Source organism: Heterocephalus glaber, unplaced genomic scaffold (assembly GCF_053883595.1).
Source record: "Heterocephalus glaber isolate CG9 unplaced genomic scaffold, H.glaber_assembly_v1.0 deba00001461, whole genome shotgun sequence".
In the NCBI taxonomy this organism is placed as follows: Eukaryota; Metazoa; Chordata; class Mammalia; order Rodentia; family Bathyergidae; genus Heterocephalus; species Heterocephalus glaber.
The window spans coordinates 27,026,413-27,043,909 of NW_028258308.1; the positions used below are offsets into that span (position 1 = coordinate 27,026,413).

General features: G+C 31.5%; 1 protein-coding gene across 9 annotated transcripts in view; it reads left to right on the plus strand.

Annotated features, from left to right (window-relative positions):
- Positions 1-17,497, plus strand: part of Sgcz (sarcoglycan zeta) — a 994,036-nt gene that overhangs the window by 268,308 nt on the left and 708,231 nt on the right. For 7 of the 9 annotated variants that reach the window (XM_087217208.1, XM_087217206.1, XM_087217207.1 and 4 more), the window contains one exon: positions 13,916-13,970. The exons of the other annotated variants lie outside the window; for them this stretch is intronic. The gene's annotated coding sequence lies outside the window, so the exon portion shown is untranslated. The remainder of the gene's footprint in view (positions 1-13,915; positions 13,971-17,497) is intronic. 9 annotated transcript variants of the gene reach the window in all.

Sequence of the window (17,497 nt, forward strand, 5' to 3'; positions counted from 1 at the left end):
ATATATATATATATATATATATATATATATGCATGTTCATAACGGCACAGTTTGCAATAGCTAAAACTTGGAAACAGCTCTATTGTCCATCATCTGGAGACTGGATAAAATGTGTGTTTTTTAAAAAAATAAAATGGAGTACTACTCTGCCATAAAGAATGAGAAATTAGAGACATTTATAGCTAAATGGATGCACATTGAGGCCATATTCTTAAGTGAAATAAATAGGACACACATGTTTAAATACCAAATAGTTTCTCTGGTGTGAGTAACTGAAAGTGCAAATAAGGTTCAAAATGTTTAATAGATAGTGTGAAATAGGAAGAGAATGTCTAAAGGGGAAGGGAAAGTGGAAGGGGTAAGGGAAAGGAAAGAGGGAAAAGAATAAATACGAGCAAAGAAAAAATGGAAAAGATTTTGTAAATAAGGAGGGGTGGAGGGATTGAAGGGAGGGCAAGGGAATAGGGAGAAAAATAAGAACCAAGATACATTATGCAAAGGTACAAATTCCCAATGATGAATGACATCATATTGTATTCCTAAAATGAACCAATAAAATTAATGAATAAAAAAAAGTTATACCATGTGCAGGTACAAATTCTCTATGATGAATGTGATCATTATCTGTATCTAAAATGTACCAGTAAAATTAATTAACATTGTCTTATTTTATGCATTACATTTTGTATTATACAATATGTACTTTAATTCATTACAGCATGGGTTTATTTATGAATTTGCTCTATAACATTTCAATAAAGAATCTGGACAAATATACAGATGACTTAAAAAAGGCTTTTATAGAAAAATGATATATAAGATCAATTTCTTACCTGAAGACAATATAATCCAATATCGTTTTCTATTGAGGTAAAACAGATTTTTGTAGTGATAATGACATTACACCATTCATCCATCTATATTTATACATAAACTCATATACTCATGAGTTCGGTTATGTTTTCCTCTCATAATTTTCTTCTTTAGTTTATTTAAGTAAGTGATAACTTTATAAATAAATTATAACATTTTTGTAGAGATTTCCAAATTTTATTTCTTATGGATGAATTATGGTAAAAGTTTAGAATTATTTGTGTCTTGAATATTTGAAAACTTTAGAAAACCACTTAAGTTTATGTTTTTCCTGGTAGAAATATATTTAACTAAAGAAACTAACCAGTGTTTGTTGAACAGTTTAATCTCTTTTAATGTATTACTATCTCTTCTACACACAATGTTTGGGAAAACAATAACTTGAAAGTTATGTATACTCTGTTGGATACTCAATTGTACACTATCAGCATTTTACATCTATTTCTTTTCTTATGCCTTGATTAGCTGGTGTCTATTCTAAAGATCAGGGTAACTTTGGGAAAATGTTGCAAGACTTCAACAGCTAAAGTGAAATAGTGATTCTATAACTGCCTTTTCCTTCTTCTCTTTTACAATTAAGTAATTGAAAATTTGGACTGTCAAATTCTTTACACAGGATAAATGCACCGATTTTATTTTACAGAGCATGAAGAGTGAGCTTTATTGTAAACCTTGCAGGATGATGAAAGGGACATTTTGGTACTCATCCAGTTACCCTAAAAGGGCAAAGAATTTTTCTATTTTGAAATGAATAAGGAAAACTGGTATTAAAGTTTGCCAGAAGCTACTTAGGAACAAATTGAGAATTTTTATAACTTGTGCTTTCATACTATTTTGAAACTTAAAACTCTAAGGATTTTAACTGTTATAATTTGTTAATGTGAGTTAAACTTTATTAGGAGCATACACAACCTTTGATTATAACAAGGTAAATGTGTACTACATAATATTGTTCTCAGTATTTACAAATTTTAAAAATCAGAAGTCACAGAAGCCAGATTTTATTTCCAACATTTTGTTAATAAGGATGATTCAATTTCAATGATAAATTCTCAAAAAATAATTGTTATACTTATATTTAACAAAATTTGTACTATACCATAATCAGTGTAGGGCGTACCTGGAACATTGGAGAAGTAGAGTCTATGAAGAAACACAATGTGAAATCATTTTCATGACTGGTCGAGGTAACATTACATAAGGGATCACAGGAATGGTAAGGTTAATACAAAACTGAGTAAATAACAAACAAAAAGAGAATTTTTGAAAAAAGTGAGGTAGGATTTTTAGGGGGATAACTTGCCAATGAATTTCCCTAAAATGTTCATCTCAGGATCAAAGGTATTTTAATGACTTCTAAAACAGGCTTAATGTGAGAGATCTTTTAATTTTATAATATTATATAATTAACATTTGTAATATAAAATTATTCAATGCTTTTTATGTAGTATATGGAAAGATCTAAATGTCTCTATGGCATATGTGAAAAATATGATCAAAATCAAATTTCTTGGGAACAGCACCAAGCTGCTAATATAATTAAGGTTATGCTGCATGTCATTGGTTGTTGCTCTTGATTTTACTAGTGGCACTAATGAGACAAATGGAAGAGTGTACAATAGTTTTACTAGGGCCAAGGCAAAATATACCCACAGCACAATATGAATAGCTTTCTAGAATATTTATTTCTGTCCATTACTTATCATTAAATAAAAACCAGTAAAATAGAAGCTTTTAGAATTCATAGACATAATTCAAAGGTGACAAAAAAGTTTTTGAATTACTGTATAATCTCTAGAAAAGTTACTATATCTGTAAGTAAATAAAGTGAGAGCATCTTCAGCAATATAACTGATATTAGATGGGCAATGCAGATTACTTGATCAAGCATCCATTAAGACAGTTAGTTAAAATAAATGTGAAATGGTCAAGGAACTCATGCAACCAATATCATTGCTGACACAGATACCTAAAAACCCTATCATGGATTTTGGATATAAGAGAATGAAAAATATATGAGAAAAGTAAGTGAAAGATCCATCCACACAAACTCCATTTAATTCACAAATGATCTGATACACAAATTATTCTCAGTATGATAAAGATACTTTCATTCAGGGTACAGGTACTCAAGGATGTATCTGTGATACCAGGAAATAGCACTGAAAAATTCAAGTTTAAAACAGTGAAAAGTACAATTAAAAATTTCAGTAGTTATGTTCTTGGCCATAATTATTTGGTAAATGACAGAAATCATCCTAAAGCAATATTCCATTCTTGGCATTCTCTTTAAATATTGGCGAGGGACTTCTGCTAAATTCCATATCCTCATAAAGCTAAAGTGATGTGACGGGGAACAGCTGACTTTAATCAACTATGGGAACTGAGTTCAAACCCCCAGTCTCAGCTGGGGTTCCACCCATGGCTTATTTCTGCTATACCAAAGTATCTTACACTATATGGTCCCAAAATATGGATTCAGAGAATGATGGGGTATCTGCTGGTTGTGCTTTCTCCCTTTGGAAAGCTAAGAATAGGTTAGTAAAAGTGTTCTATTTGAATTTATTCGAATCCTTTCTTGGGCCCATAGGCCAATGATAAGTGTGTTGGGCTGCTTCATTCTTTTTAATTTTTTACTTTTTTTAATTTTTTTTTTTGGGGGGGTTGCTTCATTCTGATTTTTAGCCAGCATTTACTTCCCAAGTATTGTGCAAGGTACATCCATAATAATACACGTGGGTCAGAATATAAATTTGACACTTATACTGTCATAGCATAATAAAACTTCAGCTTCCCTTTCATGTCTAATGCATATGCCTCTCATTTTATAAACAGGATAGACTCTCTATACAAGGGGCACTTTTTTAAGAATGCATTCATGAACTGAGTACAAGCAACCTTCTGTCAAAGGAGGTGTTTGCTATCTGAAGAAATTTAATATTTAAGAGATGGTCTAATGGGTATGTTACCTATCCATTTCTCTACATGAAAATAAACACATTATGTCTGTGTATTAAATTAGATCTCCAGGAAGAAAAAAATATGTAAGCTAAGTAGTCACAGTTCCTAACTGTAGAAATATCTTCAAAGATATAATGCTGTTACCATTTTTAGTGATTCTTTATTTTGAAATGTCAATTTGCAAAACAATTCTCTTCTTATCAAAGTGATAGTAGAATACCCTTTTTCACCAGTGAGAAACTAACAACTCTCCATAAATTAAATTTAATAATATAAAACTGTGTAAACCAATTAGCTTTTGTCTTTTACTTTAATTAACAGTATATTTAAAGCCAAAACCAGAGGCAAGATTATAATAGTCAGTGAATCTTCTATGTCTAATAATGTATATTTCCTCTACTCTGTCAGGTAGTCTGTTCTTTTTTATTTTATCTCCTTTTATGGTACTTTCTGCCTTCATATCATTATTCAATTAGTTTATAATTGGGTGGGATATGAAAAGTTATCACAATTTTCCTATTAAATATAGACATTCATGAGAACAATGAGAGTACTTGAAATTGAGAAGAAATTAGAAATTCCAAGACATGAAGATCATAACTATAACTGCCCTTATTCAGTTTTAAATTTGCGATGTGGTCAGTCTTTTTTCTTGAGTGATGTCATCAGTATCAATTTCCTTGCTACTCAGAGACACTCTTGGCAAGAGATAAATGTATCCGAAACACGGCTTTCATAAATATTTTCACACAGCATGGATGGCAGCATGATAAGCCAGGCAGGAGGGACTGGGATCTGAAACTGCATGAATGCAGAGGCATCTGGCAGAAGCTGGACAAGTAGTCAAGTCTCTGCATGTCAACAAAGGCCAGAAGGAAGAAGCTGGTTGTGATTGGATGTCAGTCAATAATATTATGGTTCTTGGGATATTCAAAAGTCATCAAATGTGGTACTAATGAGGATGGCTGAACTCCATGGCAGCTGTCTCCATTCTGTTATGTGTGGGAAAATCCTGGTATTATTTGTACTGATTGTTGACAGACGGGAAATTAGTTCAGAGAAGAATTTAACCCTTTATTAAAAGGGTTAAAGAAGAAAATCATGCTAAATTACTTCAATTTGCTTTCATATCACATGAATTTGTTGCTTTTCTTGATATTGCAGTGCGTTATAAAGAAATCATCATGATCAAATTATTTCAGCAACCCTCTCAAATAAAACCTGAAGCTTTTCCTTCATAGCACTGTCTTCTTCCACCTTGTATGTTTCCCTGCCACACTTCTTTTATGTCGTCTTCCCCCTCCTTTCTCCTCCTTCTAACATTGGTCCTCCCCTCCAACTCCTTCGCTTCCTCCTCCTCCTTCTCCTGCTCCTGCTCCTTCTTCTCTTTTCCTCCTTTATTCTCTCACTCATGCCTTATATTCTGTAAGTCTATCTTTAGGTCTTTAAGCATTGTATCACTTAAGTTTAACAATCAGATTATTTGTATAGTGTATGTTAAAATTTTTTTAATATTCAAAAATGAAGTTGGTATTGTGAGAGTATGTATAAGACATGTCCAGAGAGCTCTGATACTTGGGAAGTATAAGAAATTATTTTTATGCTCACTTCTCTTTTAAAATCCAAGTGTTTACTGAGTTCAGTCAGCAGTTCTAACAAATCTGAACAATGAAACAGTATCATTTCAACATTTGCTTAGAATCAAGAAAAGAAATGTAGTACATCTGTGATGCTTAGATGATAAATGTACATGCATGCTCTAGTAAGATTTTCATAGGGATGAAGACTATACAGATTCATAATCCTTAACAAAGTGAAAAAGTAAGAGTTGACATTAATTGTTCTATATATGTTTATTTCATCAACATAATTTAGTTTAATAACCTGGATTGGATATAAAAATTTATGTGAATGAAAAATGATAACATAATCCTTTATGAACTTTTATTATTTTAAGTAAAAATTGATGTAAAATTTATTGAAATTTGAATTGTAAATTAGTAAAAGAGCATAATATGCTACTTAAAAGATTGATTTACAACTGTGCTATTGAAAATGTGAAATATTTTCATTGAAATTAAAAGGTTTGAATTTAATGATCAAGTCATATATCTTAGTGATTTTAATCCTGATTTATCTTTTCCTTTTTGTGGATTCATTTACATTCTTCAGATAATTAACTTTAAATCCCAGTGAGATAGTTTGTACTTTGGCTATCTACTTACAAATCATCTTCGTGTTCAACAATGTAATAAAACATTGTCCTTCCTCAGTTATAATTATCCTGATAGTAACATTTGTCCAGAACAGGTATACTAACTTTAATGCTTCCTACTGTGAATTCCTAAAGTATCCCCTGTTATTACATTCCTTTTCTGGTGTTTAAAGAAAATAGAAACCACAGAACTGATCTCTTTATCCTTTCCTTGTGCATCTGGTATAGCATAGAAAAATGTATGCAAACTAAACTTTGGAAAAACAGAAGCAGTGGAGTGTTGGAGGTATTCAAATCTTGACACCTGGCACTGGAACACTAAGCTTTTTTAGGGAGTTTCTTGTCTTTTCAAGTAACTTCAAGCAAGCTGTCAGTCTCAGCAATTTCTGTTCATCTATTTCTAGCCATATACTTTCTTGAGATGCCAAAGTTAGTCTTTGTGAAGCAGTTTTTTAAAATAAATTACTTATTTGGCAGATCAATTCTTAAATAATTTCATTATTGCTCCATGAAAAGAAAGGTCAAAATTTCAGCATGCAATTTTCTATGGCTTTATCTGGGATCACTGAGCTGAGGGCAGAATAAATTTAATGATATTAAGTAACTAAAACAATAAAGGCTATATGACTTAGAATACCACCCTGTTCAAGAGAAAATTTTATTTTTAACAATGTAAGTTTAAGCTTGTATGAGTGTACATATGCATTAAAAAGGAAAGTAATGGCCAGGGATTTAGCTCAGCGCAAGGACCTGAGTTTGATTCCTCATACCAAAAAAAAAAAAAAAAAGGAAAGTAATTTTAAATTTAAATTCAGACTGTTGTAAGTTTCTTAAATTGCTAAACATTATGTAAGACAATATATTTGTAATAAATATACCGAACATATAAAAGTAATAAAAAGTTTTAACAAACATTTACTTAGAATTTATTTTCTATATAAACTTCAGAAAGTTAGTAATTAAAAGGCATAAGTTCCTCAAATTTGGCCAGAATTGGCAAAGCTTTCCCATGTGCAAAGAATCTAGAAATGGATAAGCAGCCTTTCTTCTGTATGTAGTCTTGATTGAATTGTCTTCCTTGAAGAATACCATAATATATAAATCTCTTAATTGATTTTGCTTTTAGCAATTCTAATGTTTTCTAATATCCATATAGATGACACTTTAAATATTATTTCAAGGCCCACAAATTAAACTGACAAAAATAAATTAATAGGAAACCAATATTTATTTTGTTATAGAAGCTAAATTACATTAACTTGGCTTGTTAATGTAAAAAGAATTAGAGATTCAATGTCTTAGGGGAACATAAGGAGAAAAAAGCACCCTTTGATAGTAAGCTGTGAATTTCTTTAAGAAGGATAAAATATATTTTTAGAACAAAGTGTACACACAAAATTTTATGATACTGTTCGCATATGCAGGCATGAGTGGTCCTACTCTTCTTCATGGTCTTGAAACTCCTCTAGAGAAAGGATACTTGGAGGGTTTTTAATTTTATTTTAGCTATCTTTGAAGCAAAATCACTAGCTGTACTAGTGGGTATAAAATAAATTTTGAAAAAATAATTTTAAAAAATCTATAAGTCGATAAGCATGTGGCAGAGACTGAGCTTTTCATAAAGCAGCCACAGTTTTTCTCCTGTGACCTAATTTGCTATGCAACTTTGTTTTCAATGAAATTGAAATTTTTCTTTGCATTTGACTTCCTTCTCGCATACAGTAAAGTACAGAAAGAAGTTATTTTTAATGAATTGAACAGGTAGGGGCACAATTAATGTATGACTCCTTGGGAGTTTTGTACCATATCCTAAAAGAAATAATTGCCTTTACTTGGTTTATAACTTGCCATTTTGAAGTCACAGAAAAATTTTATGTAAAGAGTAAATACTATGGGAACAATTTCAGTTTATTTAATTGCTATCATATGTAGATTCTGTCTCTGCACTTCCAACTTCTGTTATGTCTGTAATGCTGGGCATGTATCTAGAAAGATGTGTCTCCTTTTTTTTGATCATCAAGGAAGATAAATTTACATGTTTAGTAAAAAATATACAAAATTAAGAAATATTTCAAATATTAAATTAAAAATAACAGCATATAACACCCATTCCATCATCAAGCCAAAATCAAGTGATGAATACATTCACCAGCCTTCCAAAAGCCTACACTATTTTTCCATAGAAAGCTGACTTTAATCAAGTCAGTGCTCTGAAACTGTTGAGCCACTTTACTTATGGTCAGGATTTCTTTTTCCTGCAAGAAAGTGACTCTTCAAACATTCAAACCTTTAAAATCTCACTTCAGGAAAATTCATACTGTTTCACTGCTTCAAATCTACTTTATAAACAAAGATAATTAGTGGACCCTTGACTCATGGACTTGATTGGTTCCTAAGGGCTGACTGTAACTCAAGTTGATTGTAAGTTAATACAGCTGAGATCTGCATGTTTAGGCAGATGAATCTCCCATTAATCTAACTAACCCAAGTTGTTAATATGTCAGGTTGGTCGTAATTTGAGGGTCCACTGTAGGCAAATATGTAGAAGATAGAAGCTCCACTTTTGAAAATAAAGTCAATGCAATCAGTGCTAGAAATTGAGGATGTTTCATTTCTCCTCTGTGACTGAGTTTAAAATACAAACCAGTGTGAAAGAAAAATTACCCTAAATTTCTTGAACTTCCCTGCATCGTAGCAATTAAATCTTTCATTTGTTACATCTTATACTTAATTTTGCTTTCTTTTTCTCCATATTCAATGCCATATAACATATTGCCTTTAAATTAGTTTACCTTGATTATATGCAAAACTACATTAGGCTTTAGAAGATTAGAATCATGTATTGTTTTATTTTGCTATGGTCTAGTGCAATACCCCAAATTATTCAATGAACAAATAGGTCTGTATTATTGGATCCTGAAGACAAAGCTCTAAATCTCTTATATGGTATAAATGTAGATTACATAACCTGTACATACTTGAATCATTGTTATCTCAAATTACAATTATTTAATGAAAACAATGTTTGTTCCAAAGCTCATTTAATGGGACTTTTATTTTAAAACAGAAGGCCTGATTCCTAAAAGGCTATCCTTATTTAATACTTCCATATAATTTTTTTTTTTTGCAGCATGGCGATCATGAGCCTAGTTGCATAGCCCAGTAACAATTTCATTACAGAGGTCATTTATTAAGTAACACTTTTGCATTATGACATTTCTCTAGCTGCTAGTGTCTACTTCTTACACATCTGGTTCCTGAAGATCCAGGGCTAAGGGATTTTGGAAATAAAACAGCCAAAGCAGAAATTAAGTACCACTTGGCTTGGCTTCAAGTTTCATCAGCATCTTGGTAGAAAGATAACTATAATCAAGGGTACTCACATAAATAAAAATTGATTTGAATGCTCTTAAACTACCAGAAATGTCATTATTCTTTAGCACTGTATAAAATATGCTTTATGGATTAATATTGTTTAGGATATAAAAATCATTCCAATTGTTTAATCTCCTCTTTTATTTTCTAATCTTAGCTTTCAGTTTCTCAGCCTATGCTTTACATTTTTAAAGGCCTTCCCTTAATTGAAAAAAATATGGACTGCTACAAAAATGACCTTTTAGAAAATTGTAACAAAATGCATGGGAAGAATACAAAGTCTCCATCACAACAGTTATTCGATTTGTTGATTATTGCTAATTTTTCATCTGCAAAATGATGTCAGAGACTTGTGAAATTTTATTGGAAGCAAATTTTGTCTTCTTCCTTTACACTGAACATGCCAGTGGATGATTGGAGTTGTTTATCTAGAAGAGCAAATGCCCACTGGAGAGCTATTTTTTAAACACAGGAATTAAAAGAAGCATAGATAATAATATTACCTTTGTAAATGTCATTTATTAAGTATTCTTAAGCACTTATATTGTGATATATAGCATGTGTTTTAATTTTCATAACAACCCTATAGGTAGGACTCATGCTGCTCTATTTTGTAATGGAGAATTTGCCCAAGATCACAGATTGCAAGTGCAGAACTAATAAACTTCAGTTTGTCCATATTCAGAGATCAAGAATTGACTCTTCACAAGGACTTTTACCACATCATAGATTATCTCAGTTATGAGAGAGAGGCCCTCATGTGGAAATTTGAGTGCAGGGACATTATTAGGGTGTATTCCTGGGAACTCTTTTAAGGAAATAAAAAATACTGAATTGAACAGACTTCAGCTATTACACTTGAAACTTTGAATTTGGGATGGCCCTTTTGGACATTCAAAAAGGTACAAGACCTCTTTAGTTGTCATTTAATGGTGTTGGATGACATGACCTTGAGAGTTCCCTTCTGCCCAAGGTGAATATCTCAATGAGGTGAGCCCGTAGAAAACTCCAGTGTCAATATTCCAGAAAAAGGTCTCAATTATCTCTGTTACAATGTGTTAAAGAACACAGTGTAACTAACTACCCTAATGATTGTTAGTTCTTTGAAAGTTAACTGGATAACTTTTAAAATTCAGTACTTTAACTAATTTTCACTTTTCTCGGTCTGTTTTTCTAAGAAAAGTTTGTAATCTCAGAGCTCCAGTCTCTTTATCTATCTTTGTTTATTCTCTATTCAAAAATGTTAATAGCCTCTTCCATACTATCCTCTTAGTCTATGATTATCTTCTTTTCCCTCAAGTCTGTCTTTAACCATTTTTACCAGAACTGTGAGCTTTTTCTATTGCTTCTTTCTGAAATATTTTTTTAAAAATTATGAAGGATGTTCATCTTATCTCCAATTATTTCATTATACCACCTCCACTGAATGCTTTCTCCCTTCTTAATACATGATTCAGAACTTTTTATAAAAACAGTACATTTGAATAAGGTTGCCTAGATTTCTTTGTAATACAGACAGTGATATCTAAAGTGACAGATTTGCTGGCATGTGATCCATGAATCATTAACTGCCACTTTCATGTCTTATTATAGCCCTACTTCAGTTTGTGTTATTATGATTTTTCTGAAGCTCCTCTCTGTCTGCCAGCCTGGTCTAATAGGCAGCAATCCCGACCCTACCCAATTTTAGAAGCTATAATGCGCTCCAAGTTATTGTTCAGTCCATTCAACTTTGAAACTATAAATAATCTACCCAAAACAGCCCAGAAAAGTGGTAGTTTGTCTTAGCTCTACCATTTAATAGCATAGTGCCTTCAGTTTTAAAAATGGAAAATAAGTTCTACTCAAAGGATTATGGTGACTCCAAGAAAAAAAAAATATATCTGTTACAGTGGTACCTAGGTACTCATTGTTAATTGTTTCTGGAAAGCACAGAAAGTATTAAACAAATTTTTTGACTGGAAAAGGTATCAAGTCACAGGACAATCTACACCAAAAGTTGTAGCTTGTACTTTGAGTACTGAATGATGAGTACCTGGACAAATTTTCACCTCAGAGTGAGTCAGTACCAAATTCAACCAATTTCAAAGTAGTCAAGTACAAAGGTATGACTGTAGTAACTATTACTACAGGTGAAGCATCACTAATACTGAAATCTAAAATGCAAGATATTCCAATATCTGAAAATTTGGAGTGCTGATATAATGACACAAAGGGAAAATTCTACAGCATAAATTTTGTCTCATGCACAAAAATCTTAAAAATGCAATGGACCCTAAAGTTACATACAGCCTGATACATGAACAAATTGGGTTACAACCATCATTTTAGTTTTCACTTATGACCAAAGTCTTGAGTTACATCCTGAATGTTGACCGCTTGTACTTCTAGATGGTCTCAGATACAGATTTAACACTTAAAGAGTTCTGGAAGGAACATTACATCATCTTTTCCTGTGTGGGGTTGAGAAATCCTGTGCTAATGTCTCTCTAAGGACATTGCATTTTATAAGATTATCTTCAGCCTAGTTGTATAAGGTATAAATGTCACATAAATGAATTTTGTGCTTAGACTTGAGTCCCATCACCGAAATATCTCATTATGCATAAGCACATATTCCCATAAAACAAAAATCTGAGGCACTTCTGATTCCAAGAACTTTAGATAAAAGACTCTCAATGTGTACTAGATATTTAATACATTTTAGGTATTCTTATGTCAAAAATTACTGTGAGCATATTAATAATAAGAACTGGTCTTAATTATTCAAATAAGATCTGCATTTTAACATTTTTTTTAACTTTTCTAATTATACTTATGTTATCTCCAAGATGAGAATAAGGGACAATTTGATTCAAAATAAATCCTGAAATCCTTTCATCTTCTGTCTTTTTTTTTTTTTTTTTCCGGTATGGGGGATCGAACTCGGGTCCTTGCACTTGTGCAGCAGGTGGCAAAACCACTGAGCTAAATCCCCAACCCTCATCTTTTTTCTTGAACAACATAAATACTACCAACCTGTCACATGCCATGTTCTAAATACTTTTAAATTGTAACAGCACTTTGCAGTTTTTCCCACTGGCACACAGAAAAACGAAATCTTACTTAAGGTTTCCTTGCTGTGAGAGAGATTTGGAAACCACACAGTCTTCAGTATCTATTCTCTTAACCAAACATATGCTGCCTCAAGAATAATTAGTCACATTTGTATGTCAACTTGAAGTTGTTAAAATGTTTCATGAAATGTATCTCTGTGTCTCTTGGCACAACACCTGCAGTGTATGCTGGTCAGTGTTACTGTTCTTGTGTAAAAAGAGAAAGACATTTTATTTTCTGAAGATAACTGGATATTTTTATGTCTTCATAAAATTAAACAATATGTAGTAGGAACATGGAAGTCTGTGGCTACTTCTTTTTTCCAGAACAGTAAGGAAAACTTCCCTAAATATCTCAAGAATCAAAAATATTGGTTGTTTAGTCAAAGGAAATAATCTTACAGATAGCTTCCAAGAGAATACAAACTATAGAGTTCCTTTCATTTTAATGAATTGTCCCATGTAATCAAGTGGTTATTTTGTAATGGTTTATTTTGTTTGAACTCAAATATCCCTAGACTTACAATGTGTATTGAAGTCTAGGGATATACATTTCTAAGAATGATCCTCATGAGAGAATGTTAAGTTTGTAAGTTATTAAACTGCATTGGAAAAAGAAAGGATAAGTTTTATTTTAAAAAAGTGTTTTGAGAGACTTTAAGACTATTGGCACAGAGAGGAATATTTAACCTACACCTCTTCATGAAAAAATATTCTTAACTCACACCATCTATAAACTGAAGACCTAGTTCTGAGAACTGGCAGGATGAAGCCAACAGGAGTAACCATGGTGACATAGATGTTCTGCTGCTACATTTACTGCTGATACAGGCTATCTAATCATCCAAATTCTCCCTTGCAGGAAAAAATAAAGAAAACTAGGAAGAAGGAAGTACATCCATAATCTCTTCATTTGCCCCTTGAATAGATGGCATAATACCTTTCTGAATCTCAAAACAAAATTAGACAATCATTTTATTTATTTATTTATGTTTAGACAATCATTTTAATAGAAGCCTTGGCTTTGCCACTATGGTATCTATGTACCTTGCCAAGAAGACAAATTTTGGGGTGTTCTTTTTATGGATATATTTTTATATTTAAGTGGCAAAATAAGTGTCACAATAGCTATCATAATATCTTATAGGAATTGAATAAGAATAACATGAAGTAAGAGAACTAGAATCCCCCTGAAATATAAAAAAATTAAACAAATATGCATTATTATTCCATAGTATCCTTGCTTCTTAACCTGACAGAAATGTATGGATTGTATAAAATGTAAAAAAAGCAAAAATAATTTACTCTGTTATTTTCAAAATGTAGTCAGAAAGCATACATGTGTAGAAAAATACACACTTACAAATACATAATTGTTCCTTTACTTCTCTTTCAGTTCAGCTTCATTGAGAGTGTCCTGGAAGCTTGTATATGTGGAAATAGAATGCAATGTAAGTGATCTATTAACACATAGTTCAGAGCTGACAGAGTCTGCTTTTGGTTGGGCAATTCATAATAAAAGGTGTTTGCTGTGGATCAATAGATCACCAGGAAATATCTAAACCAATGGAAGAACTGAAAATTCAAATAGAAAATCTAATTTCGGTGTTATATTACTAGGAACTATTTGAACAGTTTCTCTCGCCCAGTAGTTTTATTGATTAGACTTTGTAAGAAAGTTGGATTAGGAATGAATTTGACATTCAGTATTCCCTCAATAATTTTTTCCTTCCTCTTGATTAAAATTTTAATTGGAGAAAAAAAGACTAACCATAGATCAGCAAATAAAAATCTCCTGTTTAAATGGGCTACCTTGTTATCAGAATTTCAAACATTTTTATTTTTCATTATTATACCAGTAGAGCATTATATAAAATTAATCATACTGATCATATTGTAGTGAGCCCTTTTGCCCCCATAAAACTGATACACTATGATTGATGAATCAGTTACCTAGGGATTTACTTGGCAATGTATACACCAATTAGCTCATAGCTCTGCTTCCAGAATGCAGGCCACATTTCCTCTAATGAGTCTGACTTACAAACTTTCCATTTGAAAAGATATGGATGCTTCCAAAATTACATCGCTTAATGGAAAGTCAGACTTGGAGTGTGACTCTGAGTGTGAATAAGGATGTCATGCACAGATCTTGTGGTAGATTCAGGCAGAAAACAAAGTTGATGAATAACCAACAATCTATGTAGTTTTGGAAAATAATTGCACCTCAGCTGTCATATGCACCCATCTAAACCCATGTGTGTACTTACACACTTATAACAAGAGCTTAATGGAGGAACTTCTCACTCATAACAATGTTTTGTGCAGAGAGAGATATTTTTCTCATATGTACACTGACAAAATAAAAGCGAAGTACGGTAATACCACCTCACAGAATATGATCTTAGTTGTGAAACAACAAAAGGTGAAATGAAAGTTGCTTTTTTCCCCTTAAAGACAAGTTTGTTGTATCTTATACAGTGATAACAAATATAGTCTTCCACCATTGAATTCTCCCTTATGCCAGATACTGTTCACTTACGTGGGTAAGGTCCTTGGGAAATTTGCAAAAATAGCATGACAGCATATTTAAATTGTAGCTAACATTTGGTGGAGAAAAATAATTTATTACTTCTTGGTCTTACTGATGACCTATTTCTTGTTCTTTCATGTTATCTATATCCAAGAAGTTCTATCAATTAATCACCATAAGTATTTTTGTTATTTGGGTATCATAATATTTGGTTTGTATGCTATATTATCTAAACAGCATAACTATTGCTGTATTTATATTTACACATATTTCATAATCATGAAATACTAGGTAGAAAATCAAAGATTTTAGTAGAAATATATTTAAGTGCCAAAGTCTTAACATTTTGTTTCTATAAAGTCAGTTTTGAAAGTTTTTCTAACATGAAAAGGATTTGAATTCATTTAGATTATATGGTACCACTGTTAAATTTTATTCTACAAACCTATAAATATATTAGCATATTGTAGTATTAGATTATAATTTAAATGAAAATTCAGTTGCAATTAAAAAATCTAACAATCTACCAGTTTACTAGAAAACATATTAAAATGGCTAAAATTTACTAAGAAAGTTAGGTGGAACATATACTTTTTGTACAGCACTCAGTCTCTCAAATTGTCATAATAATTGATGAATATGTTCAAGTACTTTTATTTTCAAATAAAGGCTTGTCATTAAATTTATACATATTCGTCTATGGTGATATTTATCTAGATCCATGAAAACTTGTACACCTTTAAAACCATAGCCAATAGTCATAATTTTAAAAATCTCTGATATTTCTTTAAGAAAGGAGATGGAAAAAGCTATAGGACAGTTATGAAAGAGCTTTCACTGGCTGAAAAATAATTTTTACTGGTATAAGAAACACAAATGACAAATAGCAAATATGCCTCATGTTTACTTCTAAACAATGCCACCTGATGACCTGGATTTGTTGCAAAGGTTTATAGTTTTAGCAAAGTAATGGGAATCAAATGGAAGGGTTTAGATTGACTTTCAGCAAAGTAACAAATTCCTCCAAGATGTGAGGGCATCTGAAGCGAATGCATAACAGTAGTTCTCAAAATAGCTCCCTAATGTGCAGAGAGGAATAGTGCGTTTTCCAAAAGTATACAAAGCAATAACATATTTGCAGAAAATCTTTTAGTCTTGACTACTTGTTAAATTAAGATTGTTGGAACACCTTTGAAAGAGTATTTTATAATTATTTTAAATGTCTTTGATATTAATATTTTTTCATTTAGACTTTAAAGTTTTATTCTGGTAGGTGTCATTCTTAGAATTTATGAATTGTGACTAAAAGAACTCTTGACATATATTTATGGTAGGTGTTTTTTCATTGTATCTCACCTGTTTCCAAACAGCCTTTTGCCAAATAGCATTTGGGACAGGGGTCTGGGAAACTCCACTGAATTCCACTGAGCACAGAAAATTCCACTGAGCTCAATGCCGTTAGATGTAACTGGGAGCATAGATAAATAATACATTTGCCATTATGAGAAGAAATCATGAATAAGACTGAGAAAGTAGAAAGGATGTAGATTCAGAAAGGGGAATTCAGATATTCATGCTCCTGATATCTTCTCATTTTGCTTTATGATATCAGCTCATTCACAATACACGTAACACATGTGTGTATATGTGTACATACGTGTGTATGACTGCAAGTTACATAATTTCTCTGAATAAATTTGGCCCCATAGAAGTGCTTGTCTCTAAGAAATCATTCATTATCTTTAAGAATAATGTGGCAGTGATTATTTGTATAGTTTCCTACTGTATACATTAAAATGTGAATTTCATGATTGTGTTTTAGGCCACAAAATATTTCATTTTTTTAAAACTTCTTTTTCCTCTTCTAATATTTTTGGAAGTCAGATGTTCCAAGTATTTCTCTGAACCAAGATAATTTTACTTTTATCTTTTCAATAATCAGAGAGCTATATTCATTTTTAAGTAATTTAATTTAGAAAGCCTATTAAGGAAATATTTGTTATCATTACTGCCTTGAGCAATTTTCCCATATCAATTTGTAGCAATAATTTTTCTGAGGACTGTTATTCTATATAATTTTTTAAATGAGAATAATGTTATCATCTATTAAATGTGTCAAATGAAAAATTTATTAACGTGTTTGCATAAATTAGAATTTACGTAAGGTTCATAACACAATAAAATAAAAACATACACACTCACGGTGGGAGTTACATCTGTCTGAAGGACTTAGCTTTGTAGAGATAGTTTAGTATGATATTCTAGGGAAACATCAAGCTTGCACAATGAAAGTTTGTTAAGATCATGGATATTATAAACTGAACAGTTAAATTATTATTGATATATTTTCTTGAGACAGATAAAACATACAAAGATGGATTTTGAATCACTGAGAATGTAGTTTTTTTAAATTTATTTAATTCAAGAATTTTAAGACCATATAGT